The following is a 9,440-nucleotide window of genomic DNA, read 5'->3' as shown; positions in this document are numbered from 1 at the left end:
GGAGGATGAGCATCTTAGATGTCTTTGAAGGTGCCCTTGCATTTAAAAAATTGGCAAATCTGTTTCACAAATACCTAAGTTGTCACTCATTGGGATGACCACAGACAGCACTGGGACATCTGCCCCTGACCCCAGGACCTCGTGAGAGAGGCCACTATTCTCTGGGCCTTAGCAGAGAGAACAAGTCAATCCTGACCTCACCTTGACTACCAGGTGGGCATTTGGCCACCTGGCTGCATTGAGTTTCCCCATCCTTGGCCACAACTCAGCCGCAGCTATGTCGTCATCTATATACCTGAGCCCACCAGAAACGTCAACCCCATTCAGAGGCGCCCCATCCCCAACTGGTCCCACATACCCATCCGCAGAGGTGGCCACATTCACAGTTGTGTCAGCATCCAGAGTCACATCCTCAACTGATGTTGACTCCCTGCTGGGAGCTGTATTCTCTTTAGTCTTTGGCGTTTGGTCCTGCTGGCAGATGCACCCCTCCTGGACAACCTGTCACTCCTCCAGCATCTTGTTGATGCTTATGTCGACCCCAAGGGGATTATGAATACTCTGAAGGCCATCCTGAAGCTTTGTTGCCAAAGCAATGGGTCTGTCGGAGTTCAGCAAGTTCAGGATCGGGGCCTCTCCAGGGCTGGATCCTCAGGTAGGGTCTCCTTGGAGGGCATCAGCAAGGCCTTCAGGTTGAAGGACCCTGGGCATGGAGTACCTGGCAGGCAAGGGCCACTGGCTTCCTGCAGAACAAAGGAGACAACACAGTGAGAGGCTGCCAGGGAGGGCTTCAGAAGAGGAGCTGTGTTTTTCGGCAACCCAGGTCCCCGAGAGCAGAGGTGAAGCTTAACCCATTTGTGACAGGGACCAGGACATGGCTGGAATCACCTCTGTGCAGCACCTCTATGCACCCCATAATCTTCTCTCCCTCTTCTTCCTTAAAGATGTCATGGGTTCCAAGACCGGTCACTCCACCCACTTCTAAATGACCCTGCTGACAAGATGGTCTAGTGGGAGTGGGAACGGGGTAAGGGTAAATGGAGACCGCTTTTTTCTGCATCCCAAGTCACAAGCAGCCACATGAAGCTTTAGCCCAGGTGTTTTATGTGGTGCGGTCAACTCACTGGGGCTCATATTCCCAGGGGCTGATGGTTTCTGATGTTCTGCAGATAAAAGGGAAACCACAATAATGATGTTTGTAGGATGTTTTTCAGACTTCACAGCCCATTTGTGAGCTCTTTTCACAAAGCAAAGTCCTTCTTTACTGATATGTGTGCACTTTCTCTCCTCCTAGCAGAAGGAAGTCCAAGGAGTTATCACCCTTTCTTTGGAGGTCAATTCTATGCTCTACCAATGCTATGCATGCTCAGAGCTACTCATCAATGCAGGTGAGTAAAGGACTGTGTGGCTGGGTGGCTGGCAGGCTTATGGCCCTCCAAGTGAAAGCTTAGAGCACTGCTCTGAATTGCTTGTCTCACTGCTGTTAAGCATTTATTGGGGGCTCAAGAATGGTACTAAAACTCAATAATGTTTTATGGGAATGAAAGGAAAAATTAAATGAGAGCAACTTAGTCACTGCACCCTTGTGTATGTATGAGAGAGAAACAGACAGGGCACAGAAGTGGGTTATGGTGGGGCCACAGGTCACAGAGACTTCAGTGAGTGTATCGGCATCTGCTTTGGAATGCACAAAACTTGAAGTGGTGGATGGAGATTTACGTGACAAGGAAAAAGAGTAAAACATAACAACCTTTACAGAGTACAGGAAGTGAGTCTATGGCTGTTTTCTGTATGATCTTTCAACTTTTAAGTTTGTAATTTTTCAGAATGAAATGTTGGAGGAATAACTGTGTTAGGGAAATAGATGGGAATAATTCGTGTGTGTGTCTGTACCTGCGATGCTGATGGTTTAAATATGAGGCATCTCGTGTGATGCACAGGCCCCAGAGAAGGGACAAAAGAAAGGTGTTGCAGCTGGGACCCTGGCCTGGGTGATGGTTATGGGAGGATAGAGAAGCAGGTGAGAGTAGAGGCATGGGGAGAGAAGAGCAGACACAACTTCCTCAGGCCAGAAAGGGATCACAGATGCCTCCAGGTCTCCTAGGTGCTCCCATCTGGAGAGACCTCTGTGGCAAGGCTGAGGCCACATGCCTTGACCACCCATTCCCTTCTGGCACTCAGGACCACACAGAGCTTTTCTGGCCACATATATTAACTCTTCTTAATCATGAAACCATGTACTTCTCCATTTATTGGGGACCTCACTAATATCCCTTAATATAGTTTTCCCATTTTGTTCCTTACAGATCTTGCATGCCTTTTGTTACATTAATCTGCAAATATTTGCTATATTATGATAGCGTTTACATTTTCTGGTTTGTGCCATTAGAATATTGAAATACACGATTTTCCACATTATCCCTACCTTATAACGTAATACTTTTCCTGTAGATTCTTTTTTGTTTTCTATGTAAACTAACATATAATACACAAGTAATTTTACTTCTTCTTTCACAAATCTTACGTCTTTAATTTTTTTTCTTTTTTTAAAACATTTTCAGGATTAAAAATCCATTCTCTGAGAAAGGCTCTGATGGTTAGGGTCATGTTTCAACTTGACCATGTGATGGTGCTCAGGTGTCTGATCAAGCAAGCACTGGCCTAACCATTATGGCAAAGACATCTGTGGCTGGTTAATAAACCAGAAGGCTGGTTTATTAAATCATAAGCCAAACTGATCTTATCTGCAGCTGATTACATAACAAAGGGAGTGTCTTCCACAATGAAAGAATTCAATAAGCTGGATTTAATCCAATCAGTTGAAGCCTTTTAAGGGAGAAGAGAGAGAACATTCATTTCTTCTTCAGCCAGCCAGTATCTCCTGGGGAGTTCACTGAACACCTTCACCCCAAGTTGCCACCTTGCTGCCTGCCCTACAGAATTTGGACTTGTGCATCCTGCCCTACAGAATTTGGATCCGTGCATCCCCACAGTTGCATGAGACACTTTTATAAAATCTCTATTTATAGATATCTCCTGTTGATTCTGTTTCCCTAGAGAACCCTAACTAATACAAAGGCTTTACTGACAACTTTCCATATAGTCAAAAAGTAAAATAGTGCACTAGAAAATAAGTGCACTAGAAAATAACAGGAGTGCCTTCTCATGGCTGTTAAAAAAAAAAAAAAAAAACCCAAAACCTATCAACTTAGTTTTCATTGTTGAAAGGACTTCTGGTCCCCCACCCAATGAACCAAAATAACCCAGCAGGGGAATTCAAACCTAGGGTGTACAATAGGGACAGCATCAGATTTAATACAACTGTTTGTGAAACAAAAAACATGGAGTAAGAAAAGACAGGTGTGAATGAGGCAGATTGTCCTATGATGACAGTCACCATGTACTCCTTTTTTAGCTTGCCCAGGGTCCTCAGTGCTGACTAGAGATACTGCTGTGAGAAGGTGTTGGGGTGGGAAGGCATAGAACATGCCCATGCTGTCTCTGCCCTTGGACCCACCCACTGGCAGGCTGATCACCCCTGTGGCCTGCTTATGTTTCAAGCAGGTGACTAGGTTCCTGAGAAGCTGCCTCTGTAGGCCTGGCTCCATCACAGGCATCCACTCACTGCCAGGCCCACTGGGGGTCACCTGGGTGGCTAGGAACAATGTGTGGCTGTTCGGGCTACCCTGCTTGATGAGTTGGGTGACCCCATCGAGCTTGGGCTGGTCCAGTCAAATGCACTGGGCAATCTTCAGCTGGTCAACTTACTCCCCGAGGTGTGGTCTTTGAGAAGACCACTGATAACCTCCTAGTCCCCTTTTAGCGTGTGCACAGATGTCAGGAAGCAGCTGTCTTTTAACACAAGAAGCCCATTCCAACACAGCTGTAGTGTCTGGGCTTACTCTGAAAGATTCTTGAACTTTTTGATCTCATGTTTTGGTTCTCTGAACAGCTTGGGATCAGCCTCAGTGGTCTGATGATTGCACTCACCATCTCTTGTCTTCTTCCAATGGGAAGAGTCTGGAGCTCGTGGTGGTGGTGGTGGCTCTGGTCCTCAGCCCCATGTCCTGCCACTGCTGAGGGAATTGCTGCTGGATTCCTTGATCCCTTCACTGGAGTGGTTTCCCTTGCAACTGCTCAGCCACGCTCCAGCTGCTGTCTGCTACTCCTGGTCTTGCTACATTTCTCACAGGGGGAGTGGCCTGTCCATCCATGGTCACTAGAAAGGCTCCTCTGCTTCTGCCTGTCTTCCCAGGAAGGCTTGGGCACTGCAACATCCCCATCTTTCTCCCAGTGCTCCCCACTCCAGCTGCGCACTGAGGAGCTGTAGCCCTCTAGGTTGTTCCAGCAGTCATAGCTTTTACTGAGGCCGGTCCAATCACCTTCCAAAAAGGTCTAGTCCCTGTCTGAGTATAGGAAGTGCGAGGGTGGGTTCTATACTGCACCTCAGGTCAGGCATCCCAGGTTTCAGTGCGTCTGGGAGATGCTTATAATGTACAGGGAGGGGTGAGGTTTGGTAATGCTGAGGATACCGAGTGTCCTTTGCTTTGGCAAAAATCCACCTGGAGACTGCAGTCTGGACCACCAGGGGAGAGCCCCTCATTTTAACACAGGTGGCCTGAGCTGTGTCCAAGCTCTCATACTGGATATAGGCAAGCTGTCTCCTTTGATATAACCGATGCGCTGAATGCTCCCAAAGCAAACTCCTGGGCCAGGACTCCAGTGAGTTGTTAAGTCCCAGGCCACCCACCCACAGATGAGTGGTGGGGTTGGCCTTGCCATAGCCTACCCTAATGTGGTTGCAGCCAATCACCCTACCCAACAAGGCCACCTTAGCCCTGTGGGTCAAGCCCAGGTTCTGGAACTTGAGGACGGCGGTAAGCACTGCCCTGGCCATGGGCAGGCCTCTTGATGACCACCTTCTCGATGATACCCATATTTCTCAAAAGCCCATCACAACTCCACCTTGGATGCACTGTGGTCCATGTTCCCAATGAAATGGTTGCACATGGCCCGTTGGTCATCCTCTGACATCAGGTCCTCCTCGCACAGGGCTACGTAGCCACAAGGATGCCCGCGGGAGTCATCCAGTCCCAACGGTCCCGGGCCTGCTCCAGGGAGAGTTCCATGGTGTGGTGGCAGCAGAATACACGGGAAAAGCTGCAGTGGCCTGGTGGACACAGGGTTCCCAAAGTGGTGAGTAGTAGCTACCAGGGACAATGAGTGTTGGCTCTACTTGGTAGCCGCTCTGCAGAGGCAGTTGCTGACCAAGTGGGTCGGTGTGTGGGTGGCTGAGGGGCATCTGGAGGTGGTGGCACTGCTGCTGCTGCTACTTCACTGGCTGCTCCTCCTGCTTTCACGGTAGCCACCAGCAGATACATGGTCTTCGCCTTCAGCAGAGGATTGAACAGCAATAGCCAGGGCGGGCTGGCGGGCCTGGTGGGCCTGGCAGTCAGGCCGGTGGCCGGTTGCCAGAAGCTCGGGTAGGCCACAAGGCCCAACTCCCAAGTCTGACAGGCAGAGGCTGATGTCCCCAAAGCGCCTGAAAACAGAAGGAAGAGCTGGTCCTCGAGGTGCCCAGGCAGAGCAGGGTTCAGGCTGCCTAGGAGCAGAGGACTTGTACTCGGGCACCGCCACCGAAGAGCCATGGATGAGCGTTTGGCCCTCGGTTGGCGGAGTAGGCGGAAGGCAGCAGGCGACACGTGGGGCCATGCGCCTGAGGCGCCTGGTTCCCCGGGAGGCCTTGCTGCCCATTGTCCCCGTGGACGGCGCCGGAGCCCAAGGAGCGGAACACTGCTCCACGGGGATTCGTGGTCCCCGGGCTGGGGCTGCCGCGATGCCCACCCCCACCGCCTCCACTGCCGCGGGGCTGATCGCGAACCCGCGCTGGACCCAGGATGGGCGCCGCCTGCCTCCGCCTCCCGCGTGGCTCCCGCGGGCCGCTTGCCACTATGGTGGGAGCTGCTCCCAAGGGGCTCGAGTCTCGCGCACTCGGCCGCTTCCTGGTGCGGCGGGCGGGCGGCCCTGCAGCCCCTCATGGCGGGGGACCCCAGCGCCATCCTGGACAAAACGCCTTTCCACATTTTCTTTTCTAGTCCTCTTTGCTCTGCCCAGAACTGTAATATAACGTTATATGGATGTCTTCTTGAGCATTCTGTTCTACTCTTGTCCCTGGTTTTAAAGAGAATATGTTCAAAGTTCTAGGATGATGCTTCCTACAGGTATTTTTTAAGTGAACACTCTTATCGGTTTTAAGGTAATAATCTTGTTTCCTAATTTACTGAGGTTTTTTAAAAAATGTAAATGTGATCAATTTTATCAAAACTTTTCTTGAATCCATTTTTGAGATAAACATATAGGATTTTTTTTTCCTGTTTTAATCTTTTAATAGTAATTATGACAAGTCTGGATTTTCTGCTATTAAATTATTCCTGCAGATAGGAGATAAATAAAATGAGTGGAGGTATACTATTTTTTATACACTAAGAGATTTGTTTAATAATATTTTGTTAGCTATTGCAAGTTTTAGATTTGTAAGATTTTGTTATATTTATGAATTTTTGTCATTTTTATTATTTTTTGCTTCCACATTCACAAATGAAATGGGGCTGTCATTTTCCTCATTTCTAAAATTATGCAACATCGTTTCAGGCCTATGGGAGCAGCTGGGGATGCCCTCAAGGCCTGGAACCTTCCACCCCATGCACGGGTGAGCCAAGCTTCCGCTTGGACCCGGGCCCCGCCCTCCCCCACGACGCCCGTGCTGCCCTCAGGCCCCTCTGGGTCCCCCCGGCCCGCACTGACCCCAAGGTCCCTTCAGGCAGCTCCTCCCCGGCCTTCGGGGGCCTCAGCTCCGCCTCCTCACCTGGCGTCCCGTCACCTCCTCAGGAAGGTCTGCAGCTGGCTGCGCAGGCAGTGCGGCCCGGGCGTGAGGCCTCAGTCAGGCGTGAGCAGCCCCGCGCCCCGGTGCCCTGGCGCGCCTGAGGGTCCTGCACCGGCCTCCCCCCCGAAGCGCAAACACCGCACTCAGGGCCTCCTCGGAGGCCAGGAGGGGATCCCTCAAGCAGCGCTCTTTCCAAGGGCAGGAAAGCAGCGTGAGAAACAGCACAGTAGTGGGGGGTGAGGGGTAGGGTCGAGGGAAGCTGACTAGGACCCGGATGGTTGCGGTGGGCGGTGGGAGGGAGGAGCCACGGATGCGGTTTCCCAGGCTTGCCGCACGCTTTGCATATTCATGAGCCCAGTGAGGCTGGCCCCACAGAGGTATCAATATTCATGAGAAAAGGGCTGTCCTGCCTGGACGGACCCTTGTGGATTATTCATGAGCCAGAAGGCTGGGTTTTGCAGTTAAAAGGCGGTTGAGCCTCCCTGCCCCCAGCAGGGGGCGACTAGAGCTGAGATGAGGTCCCTGCAAGAAAGGGGGCACGTGGAGTGGTTAGTTGTGTTGTTTGAATGTTATTTTTAATTCTTTTTTAAATTTTAGGTTAATATCGAACTGTTAAATGTTTATTAGAGGAAGTTGGAATGGAGAGAGGTTTTGACACTTTTATTTTTAATATAAAAACCAAGAAAAGATTCTGCTACAACTGCCAAGTCCTGTACATTCCAGCCTCCTCCTCTCAGTGTCAATGTGGAGAGTGGGAGCGTGGAAAGTGGGAGCGTGGAGACATGGAGCCCAAAGAGCCTTTTTGAGGCCCCATCAGCCGAGTTCCCTCTTTCACCATTGGGGACAGGTTGCTTCCAGTTTGGGACATCATAAACATTGCTGCTGTGAAGGAGCGCTTGTCTCCTGGGGCACATGGGCAAGAGTTGCTTCAGGCTCCAAACCTACAAGGGGAATTGCTGGGTCATCATTTGAGGGCATTCTCCAAAAAAAGTTGTACCAATCCCCAGTGGGATTGTTGGCTGTATACCCACTAAGTTGGTTTGACACCTTCCCTGTCAAGTCTCCATGATGCTGGGTTCCGAGGGAGGCGAAGGATTTGTGGTCAAGCTCCGTGGCTTGTCCTGGTCTTGCTGTATTGATGAGGTGCAGACTTTCCTCTCCAACTTCAAAATTCAAGACAGGCACGAGGCTCACATTGTATCTACTCCAGGGAAGGCAGGCAGAGCGGAGAGGCTTTTGCGTAACTCTTATCAGCAGATTTTACCAAATGGCCCTGGAAAAGGTCAGAGAAACCAGGGGACACAGGTGTACTGAAAACGAATTGGGCTCTAATGCATTTAGTACTATTCAAGACAACTCACGTTGATACAGCTAACTTTATAGGAAAACTCCATCTTTCAGTCTAACAAAGGAACAATGAACGGCTTTTATATAAAGAAGTTTGTACTTTATGCAATTACTCCCAGTTAATGTACTATAGTAGTTGAAATTTGAATTGCGCTATTGGGAGACTGGTATTTAACTGATGCCCTCTCTGATGCGGGAGTCTGCTCTGTTGCCATCTCCTTCAGGTATTCTGTTGACCCTGGGTGTTGAATTCCACCAACTGGCTACGCCTTAGATATTTAAATTTCTTAGTGCTTTATAGTTTGTGTGTGTGTGTGTGTGTGTGTGTGTGTGTGTGTATTTGCATCAATAAAGCAATTATTTATTTAGTAAACTTTTCAAAATGTTGTAGAAAACAAAACAGGCAAAGCCCAGGCACCCTGCTGCCTTGGTAATATAGTGCAGCCACATTTTATGGAAATTTAAATCAGAAATCATGCAAATTTAAAATAATAGGAATAATTAGAAAATTTTTGGCAGTTCTCTTAATATTTTAAAAATTGTCAGGAATCACAGAATTTCAAATACTCTTAAATGGTAAAATGGAGGCTGTATTTGTTACTATACATGGCCCCCTTAAATAGAACCCCAAATTTAACTTCCTTGCTTGCCAGTCTCCTGTACATGTTTGGTATGGCTTTGAAACTTTTGTGACTGATCTGCTGACTTGGTATTTTACTACTCAGTGTTGTTATGATTCAAAATCTTTTCTTTTAAACCAACTCAATCAAGTATTCATTTGTAGTGATGTTCATGATTGTGCTGTAAAATATGCATGAAAATTGATAACTCTGGGATAGATTTTGATTTTTTAATAAAATTTGATTTTGAATATTGTACCATTAAAAAAAAAACAATAAATAGCGGCCCATTTTGGAAATCAGAAAAAAATAAATATATATGTTTCCTGGATCTTGTGTAAGGCAGTTTGTGCTGACCATAAAAAAGGGTAACTTTGACCAGGAATGCAGCTACTGGCCAAAGAATGTGAACTTTCTTTCCTGTATGCATGTTTTTGAGGAGTTGTGTCACAACCCCAAAAAAGATACTTTTCCAAAGTGTTCACATTTTAGGAGTTTGGAGTTGAATTACTATTGCAAAGCTGTGCTAAGAATATTTGCAGTTACTGTCACTGGGATATTAACGTATGAATTAACCATAGCCCAAGGAC

General features: G+C 48.3%; 1 pseudogene; it reads right to left on the bottom strand.

Moving 5' to 3' along the window:
• Positions 1-620: 620 nt before the first annotated feature.
• On the bottom strand, positions 621-5,712 carry LOC119544534 (annotated as a pseudogene).
• Between the last annotated feature and the right edge of the window lie 3,728 nt (positions 5,713-9,440).

Source organism: Choloepus didactylus, chromosome 9 (assembly GCF_015220235.1).
Source record: "Choloepus didactylus isolate mChoDid1 chromosome 9, mChoDid1.pri, whole genome shotgun sequence".
Taxonomy (NCBI): Eukaryota; Metazoa; Chordata; class Mammalia; order Pilosa; family Megalonychidae; genus Choloepus; species Choloepus didactylus.
The sequence above is the reverse complement of the archived record's forward strand: the minus strand, read 5'-3'. Positions and strand labels throughout refer to the sequence as shown.